The 9,615-nt window shown below is 40.0% G+C and overlaps 1 non-coding gene across 1 annotated transcript; it reads right to left on the bottom strand.

The window, feature by feature from the left end:
• Positions 1 to 1,969: 1,969 nt before the first annotated feature.
• Positions 1,970 to 2,076, bottom strand: LOC133071515 (U6 spliceosomal RNA). The gene has a single exon (XR_009696458.1). It is a non-coding gene; the product is annotated as a U6 spliceosomal RNA (small nuclear RNA).
• Positions 2,077 to 9,615: the final 7,539 nt, after the last annotated feature.

Genomic DNA, 9,615 nt, shown 5'->3' with positions numbered 1-9,615 from the left:
CAGGACCAAGAGCAGCCAGGAAAAACAGATTATGCATTATATGGCTCAGTTCATATGAAATATCCAGGACAGGTTAATATATACAGAAAGAAACAGATTCGTGCTTGCCTAGGATTTGAGAGGGGTTACAGTTGGGAAGGGGCTTCCCAAATGGCTCAGTAGTGAGGAATCCACCTGCCAATGCAGGAGATTCAAATTCAATCCCTGGGTCAAGAAGATCCCCTGGAGAAGGAAATGGCAACCCACTTCAGTATTCTTGCCTGGAGAATCCCACGGACAGAGGAGCCTGGTGGGCTACAGTCCACGGGGCTGCAAACAGTCAGACACGACTTAGCAACTAAACAGGAACAACAACAACAATAGGGGAGTGGAGGGGTGATTACTATTAATAAAATATACAGAGTTTCCTCTTAAGGTGATGAAAATGCTTCAGACTTGACATTGGTGATGGTCGTATGCCATGTATATGTGAATATACTAAAAAGCATCTAATTGTAAATGGATTAATCATATGGTATATGAATTAAATCTAAATAAATCCATTATTTAAAAATAGAATAGGACCAACTGGAAGAATGGGAATTTTCTGTGTTATCTTTCATGTGAATATATAACTACTCTAAAATAAAAGATTATTTTTTAAAGCCAGGACCAATGTTAAAGATAGTGAATTTTTCTTGTGTTATCTTCTCAGATTTTTCCCAGGTGAAATTTGATGACACTGAGTATCAGAGGCCTTATGCTTCAAGTCAGAAAACTTCAATTTTGAGGGAGTTTTTCATTGTATCTGAGGCTCAGTTTCCTATTTTGTAAAATGGGAATGATGCATTGACCTCAACAATTTGGTGTATGTTTAAGATATAAAATCTGAAAGCCTGTGGCAATCTGACATCTAGTTGGATCTTAATGAAAGCACGTTAATTATTTAAGCTCTTAAAAGGGAAATAAGATATTAAAAAATACAAACAACCCAAATTAAAAATTGGTTTAAGACTTAAAGAGTCACTTCACAAAAAGAAGATACTCAAATGCTCAGTGTTATAGATGGAATATGTCCCAGCAAAATCCATATGTTGAAATCCTCCAGTGTGATGATATTAAGAAGTGGGATCTTTGGGAGATTAATGATGAGGATGGAGCCCTCATGAATGAGATTAGTGCCCTTCATAAGAAGAGACACAAGAGTGCTCTCACCTTCTCTGTCTCTCTCTCTCTAGCAGGTAAGGATGCAGCAAGAAATGACTGTTTATAAGCCAAGGACTGGCCCTCATCAGGTACTGCCTTCCCACCCTTCAGAACTATGAGAAATAAATATGTATGGTTAAGCCACACAGTCTGTAGTATCATTATTACAGCATCCAGAAGGACTAAGACAGTCAATAAGCATATGAAAAGGGACTTAACATCATTAGTCACCAAGGAAAACCATATACCTTTACACACTCACCACAAAAACTAAAATTAAAGCTGACTCTAATAAGTGACATGGATTTGGAACAACTAAAACTCTCACACATTGCTGATGAGCATTTAGAATTGTACAATCCCTTTGAAAACAAACTGATATGTTCTGATAAATTTAAATATTCACCTACCCTAAGACCTACAAAAACACTTCTAGATATATACTGAGAGAAACAACTGTGTATGTTTGAAACAAGACTGATCCATAAATAACAACTTCATGCATAAAGGAAAAAGTGGAAAAAATCCAGTTGTCCATCCATTGGAAAATAGATAAACAAATTGTGGTATATACAAAGTGAAAGTGAAAGTCACTCAGTCATGTCCGACTCTTTATGACCCCATGGACTATACAGTCCATGGAATTCTCCAGGCCAGAATACTGGAGTGGGTAGCCGTTTCCTCCTCCAGGGCATCTTCTCAACCCAGGGACTGAACCCAGGTCTCCCACATTGCAGGCAGATTCTTTTTTTTTTTTTTTTCTTTGCTTTTTTTTTTTTTTTTTTTAAATATGGAACGCTTCACAAATTTGCGTGTCATCCTTGCGCAGGGGCCATGCTAATCTTCTCTGTATCGTTCCAATGTTAGTATATGTGCTGCCGAAGCGAGTACCAGATTCTTTATACCAGTTGAGCCACAAGGGAAGCCTGTGTGGTATATCCAAACCAGGTAATAATACCAAGTCAAAAAAAGAAAAAAGAAAAACAAATTAACATAGATGCATTTAAAAAAAATATGCTGAATGAAATGATGCATAAATGAAAGAACACAAATGTGTGATTCCATTTATATGAAGTTTTTGAACATAAAACACTGATCTATGGTGACAGAATATAGATCATCTGGCTCTGGGAGTTGTTGAATAAGAATTGACTTGAAAGAAGTATGAGATAACTTTCTAGGATGCTGGAAATATTTTGTATTTTAATCAGGGTATATAAATTTGTTGAACATCATTATGCTAAACACAGAAGACACGCATTTTACTGAAGATGAGACAGTGCTGTTAACATGAAAAACAGGGAAATCAAGCTAATGGAAGATCAGTGGAAACAAATTTATCCTCTGCTTTGGAAATAAGAGGGCATGTGGTATATATATGCTAACTGTCTACATATATGCCTCCCACCACCTGGCTCCCCAGGTTACCAAGTTACAGGGCCCTGGAAAATTATCTCTAGATAATGTTATCTAAAGACAGCCCTGCAAATAGCCATGCCCAGTGTGTATTCTGCAGGTCAACCTATTCCATATTACAGCAAAAACATAATAATAACCTCTGACCTAGACAAGTCTTAGATCACATTTTTCTTAAGTTATCTAAAGCTTGTGAAAACAGGAAATAAGACACATTAAAGACATTGTAGAAAAAATATCCTAGATAGACTAAAATGCAGATGAAGACTATGAGAAAAGGACAGATGATGCTTTTTTTTTTTTTTTTTTTTTGAGTTCCAAAATTATATTAGCCAAATCACAGGAGAAAAGGAAATGAGAATCCTGGGATGGAATGGCAATCAAAGGCAAAGAAAACACAGAACATTCAAAGCATTGTACATAAGCACTGGGGAAAGAGGCTCAATCAGATTGTGTATTAACTTACAGCTGGCAACTGGCTGAAATGGGAATTTAATGACTCAAGGCTTATGTCTTAGACATGAACAGGAATTGAATGAAGTAGAGGGCAGAATCCTGTTAAAATGCTGGAGCAGCCTTCACTCCTTCACTTTCAGGTTTTAAGACTCAAGCTTTGAGACAGAAACAATCAGCTACCTATTAATAAACTCAAAATTTTCTCCTAGTAGCTGTTGGGGCCTTAGTGTTATTAGTTGTTTACATAATATACATGTTCAGTAGCTAGCTGTTTTAAATGTTCTCAGATTCTGAAATAAGAACAAATTACATATATGTGCCAAATGTCTTTGCGTAAAAGAAAAACTACATGTCACAGCAACATGGATAGAAGCAGAGATTATCCTACAAAGTGAAGTAAGTCAGTTAGAGAAAGATAAATGTCACATCCTACCACTCCTAACACCAATCTTCAACAGCTCCTCACCCCCAGGATGCTCTGATGATTAAAGACACCCGTTTGTCACTTCTTTCTCTTTTCAAACTAGATTCCATAGCCTGTTACTCTGGTCATTTTGTGCACAAATTCTCAACTCTCTGTGTGCATAATACCCACTCTCCTTCCTTGTCTCCTACTCATGAGAACAGAGAGGCAAAGCCAACTCCGGTTAAACCCATCTCTGCTTATTCTTCATCTGCACCAGAACTGCTAAACATGGATGAACTTGGAGCATCACTGAAATTGCTCTTACTCCTACAATGATTTTCTCCTAAAGTTGCTTTCCACCTAAATTTTCTACTCTCTAGTACCTCTGAAAATATAACCATGGATTCTCTTAATATTCCAGGAATAAAATTTTTGGCTCCCTGACAATGAAATCTTTTCTTATACCAAAGAGCTTGTTCTTTTTAAAGACTTTTCCTATCACTTCAAGAACTAGCTTCCCTTGTGGCTCAGCTGGTAAAGAGAATCCACCTGGGAGACCTGGGTTTGATCCCTGGGTTGGGAAGATCCCCTGGAGAAGGGAAAGGCTACCCACTCCAGTATTCTGGCCTGGAGAATTCCATGGACTGTATAGTCCATGGGGTCGCAAAGAGCCAGACATGACTGAGCGACTTTCACTTCACTTCACTTCAAGAACTAGAAAGGCAGTAGGCAGATACGTTCAACTCCCTCTCTTAGCCAAACTTCTATCAAGTCATATGATCATTATTAAAAACTCAGAACAAACCTACTGATTTTTCATTTTAGTGAAAGAGGATGGGACAGATAGTAGTGAGGCAGGGCTGAACCCAATAATAACTGACTGGGGGATTTGCGTCAACCTCCTGTAGCTCTTCTGGTAACAGAATCAAAAAGAAATCAGTCTAGTAAAAGAACAGGCAAGGGCCCAGTATCTGTTCCCATGAGAAAACATATTATAATTTGCCCTCAGGGAAAAGAGAAAGTAACTAGGCCTCTGAAGAAAAATAGAGCAGAAAAACATATTACCAGTCATACTAAGAACATTTCTCTTTTAAATGATTGGTGCCTTGAATAAACATTAAATTTAAAAGGTCTTATGATTATACTTAGTTTCACTGCCTCAAAATATATCTGCTAAATAGATCAAATGCATCCTTTGTTACAGACTTAATGGAATTTTGGCACCAAAATCTGATCCATTTTTGGTTCTTACCTTATAAAACTTCATTTTCTATCAGATCCCCTTAATGGACAGAGAAGGTCATTAAAGTTCCAGACATTTCTGCAGCCCAGGCCTGGAAAGTAGCAAAACCCATTTTTTTAATTTAGGGATGGCCAGTGTCACACAAGCTGACTCCATGGATCTAATTGACCCAAGAAACTCCAGTTCTGCTGAAGGCCATTTTGAACCTGCATTTGTAATTTATGATTCAGAAGGACAGGCCTCATATGCAATGGACATTTTTAGCAGCCAGGAAGAAAAATGATTCGCCATCTCCCAGCTGAAGGAGGGTCAGTCTTCTGAGCAGGCGAGACAGAGGCAGAGAGGCAGCTCCCTCAGCCCTGAGGTTCATGGAGCTGGGCTGTGGTCAGCTGGGTCTCTGCACAGAGAAGCCTGCCAGAATGTTCTCTAGCACCATCACCCTTCAGGTAGCGGACAAGACTAGGGAGATCAGCATGACTATAGAAAAGCTACAAAACAGGGGTAAAATTAAAAAGGTCGTTGACTTGAGATGACTCAGGGGTTTCAGGTGTAGTGTTGCCATTTATTTCCCAGGAAGAGTCTGGAGAAGAGGGCAGAGAGTCACTGTAATGTGGCTTACTCAGCTTTGGAGTTAGAGCTGTGTGCACCTCAGCTCTGCCTCTTAATAAGCCATGTGGCTTCAGGCAAGACATCTCACCCCTCTGAGCTTCAGTAAAATGAAGATTGTAGGACCAGCCTTGCAAGGTTGTTCAGTGAGATCATATGCACTAACTATATCATGTGCTAAGTCAGTCAGTGCTCTTGTGTTGATGAGCTGACCTCTTCCGAAGACTCAAATTCTCAAGGACTCCAAATTTCTCACCATTTTTTCTTATCCATTACCTGCAACAACATGATCAGAGTCAGGGACTTGTATTTAGCCTGACACACAGAAGGTCTCAGGAGATATTTATTAGCTTGGCTTAACTATATCCTCAATCCTGATTAAACTCCTATTACCACTCCAAGGAGGAGAGGGGCATGGCAACCCACTCCAGTATTCTTGCCTGGAGAATCCCATGGACAGAGGAGCCTGGCAGAGGAGCCTGGCAGGCTACAGTCTATAGTGTTGCAGAGTCAGACACAACTGAAGCAACTCAGCATGCATGCATCATTCCAAGGCACAACAAACTCTACAGACCACAGAAAAAACAGGCTGATCTCAGAGTTTCCCAAACTAATCCAGAGGTGGGAAGTTAAGGCAAAGAGTGTCAGGAACAGGGCAGTAAACCAAAATGTCCACCCTCTGGGTATGAAATAGTATTGTATAGAGTCCCAGACACTATGGGTAAAGTTTTGTATCATCCTAGGTGTTGATAACTGCTCTAGGAAATTCCTCAGAGCCGACTTTAATTCATTCAGACTTCCCATACCCCTCTAGAACACCAAGGAGTTCCTAAAATTACCACAGGATTTAGGAGTGAATTTTTCGATCACTCCACTGGTCAGCCAGTCACCTGAAATGACCAAGCCTTTTGATCCTCCTATCAGTGTGCTGGACATCCTAGCACACTGGGTTTCCTTTTTGCTGAAGCTCAGGAATAGATGGGACAGCTTGGGGGGAGGCATATATTTCCTTATGATTACTAGACACATGATACCATCACATCCATCCACTCTGACTTTATGTTTATCAGTTCATTAGTTCAGAAGGTCAAAGATGATTGCTATGGAAGTCATGGAAGAATTCAAATAAGTTAACTTATTTCTCTTTATCTAGTTGTGGTCAGTTGTTTTCCGCTTACATGAAAACTAAAGCCTTGACTTTTTGCAGAGCCCTAGTGGAGACATTTAAGGTTTGCATAATCCTCCATTATGCAGCTTTGGGAATCTAAGTGAAAATGACATAAGGAAAGCCATCTCACAGATTCTCATTTGTCACTTTAATGGCCCAGATAGAGAGCCAGGAACCCAAGTCAGGGGGACACCGCCCTCGTGGACACTCAGGCATCTCTTCACGTGGCTCTCAGAGGACTCTGCCTGCAGCCCAGCCTGGGGAGCTCAGGTTACAAGCATTAGGATTCACAGCAGCTAGTCAGAAACCAGGGCTCCCTCTCATCCCCAAAGAAGAGATCCACCTTGTTCTTGAATTTGAAGTGTCATTCAGCAGTAATCCCTATTTAGGGACAAAAAGTGATCTCTAGCAAAGTTTATCCCAGCCTGCCTTTAAATAAGGTAGGAAAATAGAGAGTAGTGCACAGAGCTAAATTTAGGCTGTTAAAGTATATTAAAAAACACATAAATGCCCTTTCTTTTATGAGAAGTGCAGACATCAGATAGTGGTTATGGCTTCTTAATGCATTTACTTGTTAAAACAAAATGTTGGCAATATTGTTGTATCTACCCCCTCCATCCCCATTCCTGTTTTTAAAAAAATCTTGCTGGTCCTTAACATCCAGAAATATGGAACATCTGGAAAAGAGAAAATAGCCTGATGTCTCTGCCGTAAACCAGCTGTGGGATATCAAGCAAACCACCAATTCTTTGGTCTTTAGTTTCTTCATCAGGAAATTGGAAGAGAACGAGGCCAAAGGTGGGCTTGGGCATGGCTTGGGGGCACAGGGGAAGTCAAGTTTGGGGTCTCCTGTGGGTCACACAAATAATAAATAGCCATCATTAAAAGACATTTTACTGGTGGAAATTAATTAGGTAAGTTTCAGATACTCATAACATCATGTAAGTCTGGATCAGGAATTTTTCACAATATGCAAATGCTGGAATTTATTTTTCCTATTCTTTCTTTCTAACAGTGGCTCTGAAAGCCCCCTACCCCCATCCCCCTTTGCTATCCCTGGTCCACTTTTGTTCCTCAGATGCTGCAAGTGGAGCTATTGGCACCAAAGGGGCTTGTGTGCCGAGGCGCAGCCCGTCCTTCACCTTCCTGGCTGCTCTGCTCTCTCGGCTGAGCTTCACTCAAGAGCTCGTGATTAATCAGTTCCCACAGCAGGGCTTGCAGTGCTGGCCAGCTTGTCTGCTGCAGTCAAGAGCTCATAAATCTCATGAGGTAAAGGACAGAGGGCAGCCAACAAACCCCCCTTTGAAAATGCTGGGAGTGTCAAGGCAAGATCTTTGGGAATATTCTGGACACAATCTTGGCCTCAGGTTTTTGTTCCAATCAGCTAGCTAGAGATTCATAATCTAAAATTGGCTTCTAAAAGTGTGCTCAGCACATACCTCAGACTTTTGGCTCCTCAGATCCCAGAGGACATGTTCACTGTGAAGTTTAATATCCTTTGAATCTCCAAGGCTATGGAATCTTAAGTCAGAACCCAGGAAACAAGATGCAATAGGTTCAAATCTTCCCAGCCATGTGGCTCTCAGCCACTGATTTCATCCCTCTCAGGATCAGTTTCCTCATCACTAAAATGAGCTACAACGATGGCTTGTCATTATCTAAGGATTTGTCTAACACAGCAGCTTTCAAACTTTTTAGTTTCAGAACCCTTTACACTTTTAAGAATTATGGAGGACCCCAAAGAACTTTTGCTCATAGGGTTATATCTATTGATATGTACCTTATTTGATATTAAGACTTTTAAAAATGTCTAAAACACAAGAATATGGAAGCCCCTATTTCATTAGCCATCAGAGCAATGACATCACATGTCATCTAGCCTCCAGAAAACTCCACTGCACACTCTAAGAGAAAGACAATGAAAAAGGCAAATAATAGCTCAGTATTATAGCTTGGTGTGGAGAAGGAAATGGCAACCCACTCCGGTGTTCTTGCCTAGAGAACGCTGTGGACAAGGAGCCCAGTGGGCTGCTGTCCTTGGGGTCGCACAGAGTCAGACATGACTGAAGTGACTTAGCATGCCTGCACGCACTGGAGAAGAAAATGGCAACCCACTCCAGTGTTCTTGCCTGGAGAATCCCAGGGACAGAGGAGCCTGGTGGGCTGCCGTCGATGGGGTCTCACAGAGTCAGATACAACTGAAGCAACTTAGCAGCAGCATTATAGCTTTGACCTTTACAGACCTCATGGCACACATTGAAAATCATGGCTGTTAAATTCTCCTTTCAAGAAATAGTATAGTTTAACATGCTACATCTTGAGAACTATTCTGCTTATTTAGATTCCATCAGGTGAAGAAGCCAACGCTTTTTTTAAAATAAGGGGTGGAAATCTGATTTTTATTTACTTATTTTGGATTGCATTGGGTCTTCATTGCAGCATGTAGGCTGCAGAGCACGTGGGCTCAGTAGTTGCAGGACAAGGGCTTAGTTGCCCTGAGACTTGTGGAATCTTATTAATAGTTTCCCAACCAGGGATTGAATGCATATCCCCTGCATTGGAAGGCAGATTTATAACCACTGGATCACTAGGGAAGTCCCCAAGACACTTTAAATAAGTTATTCACTAATTGATATCAAGAATTCTCATTTATATTATAGTCTGTGTAATTAGGTCTATAATTTTTCTCATTTCTTCCAATTCTCTTAACAGAAGAATGGGGGAATGTCTAAAAATAGCAATAATTGTTACTATATACTGGGAACCAATGTGCCAGTCACTGTACCAGGAGCATAAAAAATAAGCTACCTGTAATCTTTACAATCACCTTACAATGTACCCATTGTTACTCTAACTTTACAATTTGTCTGAGGAAACAGAAAAATTAAATAACTTATACAAAATCTTATTAGTAATTGATGTACCTAGAAGGAGTTCACCAGACCTCCCCATTCCTAAGTATGCTATACAATTTATTCTGCCTCTATCGCTAGAGACACACACACATATACATACATCACAATCATTTTGTTTTCTTATTTTTTAAGATAAATCTAATGGCAGTGGTTGATTCATGATCTCTTTACATCATTATTCTTTATAAAATAAATTCTAAAATAAATGAATTTCAAAACT

This window comes from Dama dama, chromosome 16 (genome assembly GCF_033118175.1).
Source record: "Dama dama isolate Ldn47 chromosome 16, ASM3311817v1, whole genome shotgun sequence".
Classification (NCBI taxonomy): Eukaryota; Metazoa; Chordata; class Mammalia; order Artiodactyla; family Cervidae; genus Dama; species Dama dama.
Note: the sequence above shows the minus strand (reverse complement) of the source record. Positions and strands in the feature narration are given on the sequence as shown.